This window comes from Lygodium microphyllum, chromosome 27, assembly GCF_053477565.2.
Source record: "Lygodium microphyllum isolate KBCC chromosome 27, Lygodium_microphyllum_v1.1.10, whole genome shotgun sequence".
Lineage (NCBI taxonomy): Eukaryota > Viridiplantae > Streptophyta > Polypodiopsida > Schizaeales > Lygodiaceae > Lygodium > Lygodium microphyllum.
This window is the reverse complement of record NC_141161.1, coordinates 86,655,657-86,669,290: the sequence shown is the minus strand read 5'-3', so window position 1 is coordinate 86,669,290 and position 13,634 is coordinate 86,655,657.

Below are 13,634 nucleotides of genomic sequence, written 5' to 3'. Positions count from 1 at the left end.
TACACAAACCCCTTCCTAGGTTTAGGTTTCTAAGAAGAATAACAAGTGTGTTTACCTTTAGCAACAAAATAAATGTGGAGGAAATCCACCTCCAAGATACAACGTGTTTAAATACTCAAAGGAGTACAAAAATGAGTAATCTATCTTCTCTGCAATCGAGTTTGCACTATAATATTGCCTAACCTCCCCTAGCATTAACTACAATGCATGATCATTCAAAGTATCCACCTCCTATTCCATGACACAAGTATAGCTTCCTCACTAAAATACATTGTATAGTCACCCACACTGACACATCACCATAGACATTACCGATCAGGGTTTCGATAGAGTGTCCATTTAACACCATGCTAGGTGAAACACACAACTTATCACAGTTTTCAATAATGTCCACCCCATCTCATATCCCTTGAATCCAACAAATGAGCCCATTGTCCACCACATTACTAGCCTCGCTGACACCCGCATATTCCCAAATAGCCTTAGCACCCTCACTTAATGCCACAAATCAGAGTAACACAGCACAACATTAATAATATCATCGTGTGTCCCTTTACCACAACTAGCAAGAGCTGCCTAAAATCCCCTCCAAATAAAACAACATTTTCACCAAATGGCGTATCGCAGCTCATAATGTCTCTCAAAGTTCTAGCAAATGCTTCAAAGGCATATCAATGGGCCATAGGAGCCTCATCCCACAAAATAAGGTTGATTGTCTCAACAACTGAGCAAGGTCACTTTGAATAAGAATGTTACAAGTGGACTGACTATTTAAATCTACTAGGATTTTAAACCATGAGTGAACTATATGATCACTCAATAAGAGCAAGGCAACAATGCCACATGACATTGCAGCCAACGCTACATAACCACAACTACACACCTTCTTAAGCGATCACTTATAGAGGAAAGTCTCCAAACCCACCAAGGCCATCCAAAAAGAATACAGCCCCAATATTTGTATCAATGGAATCCATAATTGTACCAAAGGCAATTCTTTGTCCATCGTTCAACATTGCCTCCATAGATTCAGAAACCCTACTTTATTCATATATATTGTATGCATACTCATCTTGCAAAAGGGGGTTAGCATGTGGTTGAGAGTTTGCCTGATGAGGTTCTAACAACCCATCAAAATCAAACAATCTTTGCCCTATATGGCACAAAAGCTCTTGGAGATGTAACAAAGCCATGTTAGATGCCTCATCTTGCAGAACACCATGAGAGGTGTGAATGCATTGCCAACATGCCTCAGAGGCACAAACATATCGTGCTTCCAAATAACTCTAGATCTCGTCCACCTCACGAACATTATCACCATTTTGCACTAAATCAACATCAGTAGAAAATTTGATAGTTGTACAATCATGCCCCTTGTACACGTACTTATACAAATACTTAACAACTGCACCACTATCAAGCACACCTCCACATTGATGTGTGCATTATACTTCTTACTCAAGAAAGGATTATATGGAACAACCCACTAATTACCAATAACATTACCATTTATAATCATTGTGTTTCCATCATCTTAGCCTTTAGTACATTTACCCTTTTCCATGCAAGGACTCTTGCGGTTCAATTGTCTGCAAGAAAGGATTGAAACTTAACTCTGTCAAGCAACTCAGCACAAACCATTCTATCTTAGTGGCATGCTTCAAAAGGCTTGAAAGACTACTCTAAAATTAGCAAAGTATGAGAATGTAGTAGTCCCCTCTTTTGGAATTCAATCATAGTAACATAGCCTACAACCATTCCAAAGAGGTATCTTCGCAAAACATGTGCATCAAATCAACATGTTTTTTGTGAAATGCACAAGTAATCAAATCTAGATGGTGATAAGCACTCAATCGACAAAAAAGTATTAGTTATCTCTAATCACTTTGGATTACATATCATTTTTATAAAAAGATCAAGTTTCCCTTTGCATTGCACTATAGCCATGGCATCCTGATACAATTGATACATGTGCCTTGGCCACCCATAAATGACGATGGCAAAGCTATCCTCCTACCAAAATAGAGGTACCAACAATCTGCACTAGCCCATTATCGTTTGCTCCCACCATGCTTGCCAAGCCTTTATAGGCCTCGGATCACAACACTGACTTATTCTAATGATGCTAAGTCAACCTGCACTACTCTATACTACAATAAGTATCAACAATAAATTGTTGCAATAGTCTACCCCCGCGCAATATGCACACCTCACTATCTTCATGTACCTGAAATCGAAATGCATAAAATTTCATCTGGGTAACACAATTTTTATTGGACAATTCATGTATGTTAATAGGAATATTGACATCACTATAGGGAACCTTTACATGCAAACCATCAACACCCATTGGGAAAAAGAGAATATATAGCATTGGTATATATGCTCTATATAAGTTTAAAATAGCAACACATCGTCCATGTCGAGTGTAAACATGAATATTGCAGCGATCAAGAGCATTCTCATCACCTTGCCCCGACATGATAGCAACAACCTCAATTGCTAAGGAGCCAATTACTGTTTACTGGTTCTTTGAACACCAAAAATACTCATTCTCAACTCTTGCATAGGATTATTTTCAGTTGCACACCCATAGACCTAAAAGCTTGTGCATATATGTTGTGTCGATGCATCACATATTGCAACTCCCCAAGCAAATTTGGTAACAAATCACGCACGATCCCCAATCGATTAAGCAACTTGTGCTCAGTATCATAAATACAGAGCTATGCAAATCTTGGCCTTTCTTGACATTGCATATAAGGAGGTAGAGGACCTATACAATTATAGATAGAGCCATGCACTCTAAGGTATAACCATTCCAACAACATGCAGCTCATCAACATTAGCCCCAAGGGATACAAACACAAGAGCACTATTGTATGCTCGTATGTTATTTTTAGATATCTTACTCTGAGGGTGTATACCATGCAACAAATCATGCAATGGCTAAAGTGGACATTGCAATGGTGGCAACATTACTTTTCCATTCCGACAATAGTGCTTTCCAAACAAAATCAACCCTTGCATCCAAGTCTCACATCTCCACAATCTAGCTAAACACCTCTCACATATATAAAAAAGACTCCCCATGGAACGCACATCTGGCTCTTGAAACAGCAACATTGTTGCTCCTAGATGAACATCAGTTGCACGTATCAAAGAATGCAAAATGGAGCACAATCCACCGTTTCAAAAATCAAAATTTGCAATACTATAGACATGTGACTCGTTAACCATGGAATTTTCCACATTACAACAATTCCTAACATCACAACCATCAATTGATGTTAAAATATTAGGTATCATACGATCAACATGCACCATAGTCAAATCCACATCAATATGTTGTTCATCTAGGTCATTATTTCCATAAACCACTCCATTATGATTTCCTCCATCTTGGCAACTAAACATTGAAACATTATTATCTTGCAACTCAATAATCACATGATTTTTCATACTTCTATGCTTCTGGTCATTGCAACTGCATATTGATGCCAAAATATTAGTCAAATCCACACCAATCTATCGTTGAGCCAACTCACTATCACCACTTGCATTCCCAACATGAAAAGGCATACCGATCACATTATTTTTCACACCCATGAAATGTTGTTCATTGCAACCAACAAGTGATGGTAAAGCATTAGCCAGATCTACACCAAACTATCATTGGCCCATTTCACGATGACCATCTAAAATCTCTTGACAAAAAAGTAAGTTTTGTAACACCCCTACGAATGGATCTGTCATGCTCTAAAATCCCTCTTTGAGCTCTAAGCCTAGCAACCCGCCATCGTTCACACCTAATGGAGCTAAGCACACCCCTACAAACACACAACTCATAGTCTTTGCCCAGTAGTTGCTCAATGTGAACAGATGTCCACAGAATTTGTTATCAACACACTTATCTAACGCATGGCTCAATATCTACATACATGCATGTTGAATGCACCATTAATATTTAAATGTTTAAATATTAAATATCAAATATTAAATGTAAATATACCAACCATTGTTGGATTATCAAAACTACTCCACGTAAACCTTGAAAAAGAGGCATCACATTGTATATACTCAATATACTTCACTCAAATATGCCTTCTTACATCAGAAGCATTGCACACCTTATTACATTCCATGTAGCCTCACAAAAAAGAAGCATATATTATCACAAAAAACCACTAGCCTAAGCACTTTAAAACACGCAAGATAGTATGAGCTTATAAGTCTCCTCCCAAGCAAGTATTGCACATCTTAGCACATCCCTCACAAGCTTCACAAAAAAGAAGCACATATTATTACAAAAAAAGGCTCACCCAAGCACTTTGAAATATGCGAGATAGTATGAGCTATAAGTTTTTCCTTAGCAGGTTTACCTCCCTCGCCTGTGACCACCCATCTGATGACTCAATTGTTGTTGCACCAAGGCATTAAACCTACTAAGGTTCATTTGCACCTGTACAAAGATATGTTATTGAGGGAAAAGAACATGCCCTAGATGGGAAGGTGTCGAAGTCTCAAAACTGCAATAAGGTTATTCAACACATGATAAACAACTCAATTATTCCTGTAACATATGGTTGATGAGCACATCCACAATAAGAACATCCCAGAGCACTATATTTTGAGTAGCAAGAACCATCACCAAAAAAGCCCTAGCCAATTAACAAAACAAAACAAATAGAAGACACAATAGCCAATAAAGGTGTGCACTCATGATTGACTTCAAAGTGGGAATGTCACAAATCCATGATTGTATCATTCCCTACTTCCAAATCACTCGAAGACTCACTCATTTTAGAAAAAATGAGCATGAGCGACATGGCAAAACATTATTATCGAAGAATGCAGTGGTAGAGCCTAAGCACACAACTTCTCAACAATAAATTCAATTGCAAATCATCTCGACCCCACTTTTCAAGGGTGACATCACTTTTCCACACAAAAATTTAATAAAGCATAAAATACCTTAGTCTAGGATATTCTAGGGTTTGGTATAAAAGGTGGGGATGTAACATGTGAAGGATCTTTTTGCCATTTTCAAGAATACAAGATTGAGGGATCCTTCCTCCCACCTATCATAGGGGTGTTACCTATGTCCTAGCAAGAGGTGAGTATCTTGTTGCAGCATTCATCTTTGATTCTCAACCATTCATGGCAATACATTTTCATGCCTAGCCACCTTGGCTATGGTTTCTTTGGCATATTTTGTGTATTCTTGTATTTTCCAATTATTTTGTTTGATGTGAGAATTGTCTCTTTTACATTGGTATTAGAGCATGGACTTTGATCCATGGAAAGTGTCATTTTCTTGGAGAATTTTGTCATTGTGGCATAAACCAGTTAACTGGAGCACCAAGATTTGGTCACAGGGTTTTGTACAATTCAAACTGTGACTAGTCAGAGTTCTCTGCAACAAGTCGGGACTAATTTTAAAGGCTTCTTGAAGAAGATCTTGAGGGGGATGGAGGTTCTTGGCTGAAATAGCAGGACGTGGTCAAATGGAGGTCCGTTTTGAAGGCTTTTGAACTTAACTAAAGTCTAAGTGGGGTTAAGTGGTTAAATTGAGATTACTTTTTGGGGCTAGCTTCTCTCTCTTCCTTCTCTCAAGCTTTCTTCAAGCTTTCATGATGGATCTTGGCTTTGATCTTCTCATAGGCCCTTCAAGAGTGCAAGTAACCTACAAGGTTGTAATCTACATATTGTAAGCTCTTCATAGAGTGGCTATATGCCTTTTGATCATGACAGTCATCCAAGAGGGACATCAGGCTGAATTTGCGCAATTTGCACTGAATTTCCTGCTCCCTTTCTCCACAATTCCATCAGTAAATGGCATCAGCTATGGTATGCACAATCTATAGTCATCAATCTCTGAGCCTTCAATCTGGTATACTCAACTAAATCCATCCTCTTGATCATTATTGAGCTCCCAAACTCTAGCTATGGCAGATTTTAGGACAGCAGTGAATTTCTGGAAATTTCTTCAAGGAACCAAAGGGCTTTTACTCTAACAAGGATTCCTGAGCTTCCTCAACACTCAAGGGACCGACATTGAAGCCCTTTTAGACGTGAAGCTTCAAAATATGGTGGCTATGGAGTCAAAATAGGGCAGCAAGCTTCAAGAATCCAATTCTTGGATTATCTTATTCAATTTCATGGTGCTTTTGTGTTCTACAACTCCAAGAAGGTTTGATTGAACCCACTCCATCAAGAATCGGTCTACATTGAGGCATTCCATCAAGATTGAGAGCATTTTCACTCTCTTGAATGCTTGAGTGTATGGTATTTTCATCAATTCTTGATTCTATCAAAAATTTGGATTCTTCAAGGCTCAAAGTATCTTCTCCTACAAGCATTATGGATATTTCTTCAAGCATTGGATTCTCTTGAATCATTGGAGCTCTCTATTGGAAGTAATACCTATGTTACATGGAAGCAACCATTATGGGACAAAATTTTGCATTAAGATGGGCCTATACCTTTCAATTTGGATTGATTTTATGATGGATTTTATGGAGTATTGACCGATTGAGGTTCATCTACCATTCTTCAACAACAATCAAGAGGTCATTCTTGTTCTCTACTCTTAATTTTCCTATTAATCCACTTGTTCAAGCCTTCCAATTGCTGAAAGGGAAGACATTAAGAGTAAATCATTGATATCATGATCATATAGTACCTTAGCTAGGGCTGATTGATATAGTTTACTAATTTCCAACTCTATCCATTCATAAATTGATGCCCAAATGATTGCATAGAGTGATTCATTACTCATATTTTGTGCCTAACTTGTACTTGACTTGGTTGAGCTAACATTGATGCTTAGGACTAAAAAAAATGCCAATGAAAATGGTAAGTGGGATATTGTAAAAGCAATGAGTCACTGCAAAGGGTATTTCCCTATCCTTAGCTTTTCTAATTTTAGCAAATTTTCCCATTTTCCACTTGCATTCCATCAAAGAATCAAAGACTTTTTCCGTCTATGCATAGCATCATTTTTTTCTTAGCATAGAATGTACTTATCATGTCGATACCCGTGAGGAAAAGTGGATGCCTGGTCAGTTGGGAAGACAAAAGAGAGGTGACCCTCCCTTCCCGATAATGACTCTAATGGGGTGCACAACTCAGCACGGGAGGAACTTTGCACACCTCTCATAGTCTCGAAGCCCACGTGCTTTTCAAGTTTAGGTGCAGGTGTAGGTACATCCATTTGACAATGATTGGCAGAGACATTTCAATTACATCAGGGAATTACAGGTGTTAAAAGTTCTATTGGCACAAACAAGAACATGGCATTTCATACTCTTTTGATACCTACAGGGTCACAATTTTCCACAGGTTTATACAGCAGGTACCCACTAATTACAGGATATTCTTGAGCCCTACATGTGCCCCACTACCCTTTCCAAGTACCTATAGGGGTTTGCAAGGTTTATTCTTACACAAGGAACTCCTACTAGTCCAAATAGGGCATTTACATGTTGTTGATAGGTTGTAGGAAATTCCAGGACAACCGTAAAGATCTTATTACAAAAAATTCTGTATAGATCCATAATTGGATCTTGATAGCTTTTTGAATAGAGGGCATAATAAGATTTGATTTTACCATAATTGGATCTTGATAGCTTGTTGGATAGAGGGCATAATAAGCTTTGATTTGAATCAGGAAGTTAAATGATCTAACATTGGTAGCTCAAGATATTTTAGTTTTAGTGATAGTGGGTACAGTTAGACAACACCTGGACAGCATAACAGGGACTCACTGTTTGTCAGTATTTCCCCTAGAACCTTCATCCCAAGTTAAAATCTCTTCAAATATAGTATACCCCTACATCATAAGCTTCCTTTGGAGTTATTAAGCATTGGTATTGAAGCAATACTTTGAGAGATACAAGGGATTTTGTGATTGACAGTCCATTAGTATTGCAACCATTTCCAATGGCCAACGACAAAAGGAAAAACCAAGTGATGGAGACAATTCAAGAAGCCAATGAACAAAATAACACTAATGAAGCCCGAAATCAAGACCAACATGATGATGGTGTAAGTGTTGGTAATGGCCACAGTGTACAACTTGAAAACGAAGAGAACCAAGCATTCCATGAATCTTTTGGTGATCCTACACTTTCAAATGAGTTACATATGATGAGCATTGGAATGCATGATGGATTTGAACAACTCTCTAATTAAATGGGAAATATGGAAAAGACAATCAATGCAATGAGTGAGAGTATTCAACAATTGGTCAATTTCATGCAATATGGATTTGAAAATATAGTAGCAAAGACTATGAAAAATGGGTTTGATGAGGTATTATCAGCCATCAAGGTTCAAAATACAACCTCTTCTCCAAATAGACCCACTACTCTTGGTGAAAATGCTTCAACCCAGCCATCTAATGTGAAAGGAAAAGGGATTGATCAACCAATCATGTCCACTTTTGAGAGAGGAGAACCTTCTACATTGAAGAATACCTATGGTCAGCCATCAAAGTATTATAGCCGTCCACATTTTAATCCAAGACATGAGGCAACTCATGTAGGGGATGAAGACTTAAGAGAAATCGAGAATGAAGAGTACTATGGAAGATTTGAAGAAAGAAAGTCATTTCAAGACATCACTAACAAAGGGAACACAATCTATGGTCAGCCCACTAGTGGACAACATCATTCATTTGGATCTAATAAACAAAATCAAGGTGTAATGCTTCTAGGCTAAATTCCTTTGGAAGGGATTCAATGCATAGAGATCATCTTTTGGACAGCATTCTAACAATTCTCAACCCACATATAATGAGAGGGAATACAAAGAGAAAATCATCATTTTCAACTTCAAGGGGAATAATGCATCTCCAACTGAGTTAGAAGAATGTGTAAACAAACTAGAGATGTGCTTCACTCTTTTTCCTCGTCATGATGAAGCTAAGATCTACTTTGCGGCACTCCATCTTGAAGGATACGCTCATACATGGTGGAGATACATGCAAAGAGTTGGTCATACTTTTGCTTCATGGGAAGATTTTAAAAAGGCAATGTTTTAGGTATTTGTTTCTCGAATGAAAAAGGAAAAGTTGCAACAAAGATGGTACGATCTTCAACCTCTCCATGTACATTGATGGAATTGATGATATGGAAAAATTAAACAAATATATCTTTGGTTTAGATCTAGCCCTTTCTTCGGAAGTAGGTGCAATGCATCCCAAGAGCAATCATGATGCTATTCAATATGCTGAAAGGTATGGACAGAAATACAGGAAAGATTCAATGGGTTTTCAGCATAAAGGTGCAGGGTATTCTTCATCAAATTAGTCCTCTAAGTTTGGAGCTTATTTCAGCCAGCCAAATGACACTTTTAAGTAAGAAAACAGGGGACATAACAGTCCCAACAGTTATAACAGCAAAGTACCAATCTTTCCTACTGTTTATACCTCAAAATAGGGTGGAAATTATGCACAAAAACAGGGGGAAAATTTCAGAAATATGGCTAAAGCACAAAAAAAAAAATTCAAGGACTGAAAATACACAAAAGGGATCTCAAAACAACAGTTACAGCAAGGTTCTTTCTAATTATCAAATTTGAGACATGTGGGCCAAAGGTTTATGCTAGTGTGGAGAGAAGTGGACACAAGACCATAGGCTGAAATGTAAATCTAAAAATAGCAAGATCAATTTTTTCATCATTGATGAGCCAAATGAAGTTGAAGGACAAGAGAATCAAGAGGAAAATGTGTTTCAAGTGGATGCAAACCCTATGGTCGAAGACATGCATGCATGATGAGGATGATGGAACCAATGATGAGTTTTATGACATTGTGGATAGCTTTCCTTTTGATCCGGGTGGTTCTTTATGTGCCATTTCTCATGATGCATGGAATGGTTATAAGGGAGAAAATACCCTTCGACTTGAAGGGCTAATCAATGGCAAAGTGGTTCATCTCTTGATAGACACGGGTAGCACCCATAGCTTCATAAATACCAAATCTTTACATGGGCTGAAATTTTCACCCCAACAAATGCAAGTGCCATTGAAGATCCAAGTTGCGAATGGAGCTTATGAGTCAAGCAATGAAGTGTGCCTACAAACTCCTATTACTCTATCTCCTTCATGTACCATACAAGTGGACTTGATTACTTTGGAAATGGGACCTATTGATATTATCATTGGCTGTCGATTGATTAAAATCCATTGGAAATTTTACATTGGACTTGGAGAACATGCAAATCGAGTTTAAATGGAATGTCAGCATATAGAATTGAAGGGCATTGGTCAAAAACAATTGGAACTCATATCCATGAAGAAGTTAAGAAAAGAAATCAATGCACGATCATGTATCTTCACTCTTTTGCTTGGGAAAGTAGATGAAGAGCAGCCACCAAATCAGCCATCTTCTTCTTTAAAGAAAAATGATCCAAGATTGGAAGAATTATTGGAGGAGTACAATGATTTATTTCAACCACCATCATCTTTGCCTCCAAGGCGAGATATTGACCATCCTATCGACTTATTGCCTAATACCAATCCCATCAACAAACCTCCCTATTTCTTGTCAAAGTTTGAAAGGAAAGAGGTGGAACGACAAGTCAAAGAGTTGCCACAAATGGGTCTAATTCAGCCAAGTCAATCTTCGTTTGCTTCTCACGTGCTCTTGGTGAAGAAGAAGGATGGATCTTTTCACATGTGCATTGATTATAGAGAGTTGAACAAGTCCATGGTGAAGAATAGATACCCGATTCCATGTATTAACGATCTCTTGGATGAACTTAAGGATGCAAAGGTCTTCACCAAGATTGATCTTCGTTCGGGCTATTACCAAATTCGAATGAAGGAAGGAGATGAGTATAAAACAGCCTTTAGGACCGAAAGAGGGTTATACCACTTCTTGGTCATGCCATTTGGACTCTCAAATTCCCTTGCCACTTTTCGAGCTCTCATAAACAAAATATTGCAGCCTCTCTTATACAAAACAGTCTTAGTATTTTTTTATGGCATTCTCATTTATAGCAAGTCTAAGGAGGAGCATTTGATGCATGTACAAGAGGTCTTTGACATATTAAGAAGACACACTCTTTGCCAAAATGTCAAAGTGTTCTTTCATGGAAGAAGAAGTGGAATATCTAGGTCACATTGTGGGAGAAAAAGAGATAAGAGTGGATCCTAACAAAGTGAAGTGTGTCAAAGAATAGCCTACACTGACTTCTTCTACATCTTTGCGGGGATTCCTTAGATTATCATCATTTTATAGAAGATTCATAAAAAATTATGCTCATGTGGCGGCTCCTTTAATCGATAGGCTAAAGAAAGAGTCTTTCTTTTGGGACTCTATAGCCGACAAGAGTTTCAATGAGCTGAAATCTCTCTTAATCTCAGCACCTATTCTTGTTTGCCCGGATTTCTCTAAGGAATTCACTATATGCGTGGATGCTAGTGGAAGAGGAGTTGGGGCTGTGGAGTTATAGCATATGAGAGTCGCAAGTTTGATAATAAGGAGCGTCAACTGCATGTCTATGAACAATAGATGTTAACAATTTTGCATGCTATTAAAAAGTGACATCATTATATATATGGTAGCCACTTCAAGGTTAAAAGCAACCACCATGTGCTGAAATATTTCCTTTCCCAACAAAATTTGTCTCCTAAACAACAGAGGTGACTAGCTACTCTTCAAATCTATGATTTTGAAATATCCTATATGGCTGGAAAAGACAACATTGTAGCGGATGCTTTATCAAGAATGTGGGCATGCTCCATCTCTACAATTTCAATTGTGCATAAGGATTGGATCAATGATATCCAAGAAGAGTATTTGCTTGATGAGGAAGCATTAAAAATGATGAGGGAATTTTGGCAAGGCAAAGGAGAAGAGTATTCCAATTTCAAATGGCATAACGGTCTTCTATGGTATCATGGTAGAGTCTACTTGACACCACAATCTTCTTTCAAAGATCGTATTTTGCATGAAATGAAATCTTCGCCTTTAGCGGGACACCATGGGCTATTCAAAACCTTAGATAATATCCACAAGATCTTCTATTGGAAGGGTATTTGGAGGGATGTTAAGGATTTTGTTATGCAATGTCTTCCATGCCAACAAAACAAGGACTATTCTCTTCTACCCGGCGGCTTACTTCAGTCACTTCCTATTCCTCATGGTAAGTGGACTAATATTACCATGGATTTTATTGTGGGATTACCTACAACAAAGCGTGGGTGGAATAGCATTTATGTGGTGGTGGACCAATTGACTAAATCAACCCATTTCATCCCTACCAAAGCTCAATTTACAGCAAAGCAAGTGGCTGAACAAATTATGGAATCTATCTTCAAGATTTATGGAATGCCAATGAAGATTGTGCCCGATCGAGACACTAAGTTTATGGGCAGTTTTTGGAGGAGTTTATTCTCTTCAATGGGAACTCTATTGACTCCAAGTATAGCATACCATCCACAAACCGATGGGCAAACAGAAAGAGTTAACAAATGGCTAGAGGTATACTTGCGGCACTTTTGCCATGACATACAAAATGCTTGGGACCATTTGCTTCACCTTGCGGAGTTTTTCTATAGCAATACTTATCATATGAGTATTGGAATGTCTCCTTTTGAAGCTCTATATGGTTATAAAGTGTAAGTACCCCCCGCCTTATTCCATGAAGATGTGAATCCATAAGCTCGTGAGGAGTTAGAAAGGATGGAGGCTCTTTTGAAGCAATGCAAGGTCAACATTCGGAAAGCTCAAGAGACTATGAAAGCCTATGCAGATGAGAAAAGAAGACATGTGGAGTTTGAGGAAGATGATTGGGTATTCTTGAAGGTTCCCAAGTCACGATATGCTTCTCTCAAAGGAGGGCACAATAAACTTGCTCATAGATTTTATGGTCCTTACCGCATTGTCAAATGAGTTGGGGATCTTGCTTATCAGCTTGATTTACCTTGAAGCACAAGAATTCATAATGTTTTTCATGTGTCTTAGCTTAAAAAGTATGTTGGTCCTCAAATCCAAGTTCTTGAAGAGCTCCCTCCCTTGGATGATGATGGTTTGATCATCTATGGGCCTAAAAAGATTATTGGTAAGAGGGAGAAGGTTTTAAGGAACCGAATTCTTGTGGAATACCTTATCAAATGGAAAGGTTATCTTGTTGTAGCATTCATCTTTGATTCTCAGCCATGCATGGCAATACATTTTCATGCCTAGGCCACCTTGGCTATGGTTTCTTTAGCATATTTGGTGTATTCTTGTATTTTCCTGTTATTTTGTTTGTTGTGAGAATTGTCTCTTTTACATAAAACATACTATAAAGTCGTTTTTGTATCCCAACGCATTTAAGCTTCAATTATTTTATGTATCTAAACCAAGTAATGGAAGCACTTTAGTCAAATTGTATTCACCATGTTTGATTTAATGAAACTATTTATTGCCACATAAGCTTCAAGGTACATTGGTTAAAAGGAACAATAGAGCATCAATATACAAAAGAACTTCGAGCCCAAGTCACAACATCAGCAATCAAGATCGAGCTAAAGGAAAAATTGCACTATCAAAATGGCTTTAAAATAGTCTTATAACCTGCAAGAGATAAACAATGTGCTTCAAAATGCATATTTTCATCAAAAACTCATTTCAAATGTCG